This window comes from Malurus melanocephalus, unplaced genomic scaffold, assembly GCF_030028575.1.
Source record: "Malurus melanocephalus ecotype Western Australia unplaced genomic scaffold, MMel_1.1 scaffold_2484, whole genome shotgun sequence".
Classification (NCBI taxonomy): domain Eukaryota; kingdom Metazoa; phylum Chordata; class Aves; order Passeriformes; family Maluridae; genus Malurus; species Malurus melanocephalus.
Window position 1 is genome coordinate 4,662 of NW_026625716.1, and position 1,728 is coordinate 6,389.

A 1,728-nucleotide genomic window follows, 5' to 3' on the forward strand; every position below is an offset into this window, starting at 1 on the left:
CTTTTGTAATGAGGAAAATAAAGGAAAAAATGCACAACAAAACCCACTGGGGAGCTGAGGCCATGATATCTAATCTCTGAAATTCTGTGCTGGGTGTGGGAATGATAGATAAATTCCAAAAAAGTTTGAATGATAGATAAATGTCAAAATCAATAGCAGTTCATTAGTTCATTGTTCAGTTTGTTTAAAATCCCATCAATAGGAAATTGCCACCTTCTGAACAGTTAAATGGGTAAATTCACCTGGAGGTTTTTGGCAAATCGATTTGTCTGAATTAATCAGAATAATTTGGCATCTTTTGGCATTGGTGAATACATTTTCTGCATGGCCAGAGGCCTTTGCCTGTCACACCAATAGATCATTGGGAAGGGGTAAACATTATGCTTGAAGAAATCCTACCAAGGTTTGGGGGCCACTTGGGTTGACTTCAGAGAGAGATCCCCGCTATGTAACAGATCTGGTGAGCAAAACCCTGGATATGAAATGGGCCTGACCCAGCCCTTGGTGACCACAGGCGAGTGGGAAAATGGAAAGGATGAATCAGACTTCAGAATTCAGCCAGGGTCAAAATCTAAAGTAAGCCCCTATCAATTGCTGTAGAGGCAGCCGTACTAAAGACCCTCCGTTCCTGGAGAAATCCATTCAAAGGARGAAACAGATTTCAATCTGTACTTGATTGCTTTAGGAGAAACTCTTGCTGGACTCTGTGAGTTTATAACCCTGCCGGGAGCAGTTGCTTTAGATGCCCCTGTTCATCCATTCCATCTTGGGGATTTTGTACATGGAAAGACCTGGAACCCTGAGCCTTTGAAGGAAAAGTGGAAAGGACCTTTCCAAGTGCTCCTGGTAACCTGCACTCCACTCAGGGTGGAAGGAATCAAACCCTGGGCTCATCACATGCGCGTAAAACCATCAACCACACATTAAATACAGCTGAAACCAGACTGACTGATATCCTGGAAGTTTTATAGATGTAAATTCTATTGGTTTAGGTATTGAATATGATTTTCTAAGGGCATGCTATTTATTGGTTCTASATGAAGATGAACAATAATTGCATATTTATAATAGTAATAGAAACTAGGTTGTTAACCTCTGGAAAGGGGAATGTGGTTTTCAAATAAGTGCAAGATTTTTGGAAGATTACAGAATAACCCCTATAACAGCTTGTTTGCCAACTTCAACCTCTGCAGAAAATCCAGTTCTGCTGGAAGCTTTAGCCAGCAATTTGACAAAAATCTGGGAATATCGGGAAGCGCCGGGGGAAACAGCACACAGACCACGAGGAATGATCCGCTGAACCCACTTTATTAAAATTGAACATGCCTTTTATAACCACTCTGGTGAACATCATGAATATTCTAAGTAGAGACTTCTTGATTGGTCATTTTAAAAATGCATTCTGATAAGGGATGTATATTGTAAGCTTCTGAGAGTATTGCATCAGAAAAGGGGGGGCTCGATAAGAAGCCTTAAAAAAAAAGGAGGCAGGGACTGCCTGCATGTCTGTTTGTTAAGATTAACTTAGCTGTGGTCAGCAAGCCCTAGAGCTATCAGCTACATGCTGGCCACACCCGCTGCAAACTTCATAGATATCTACTACATCTCCCCTGTTTTCTTTAAGCTGAGATAGATTTGCTTGAAGGGCCTGATTCAATACCCTCTTCACCATCCCTTGTAAACAAGCAAAGATACAAGGTCCAAAAAGCAAAACCAACAACAAAATCA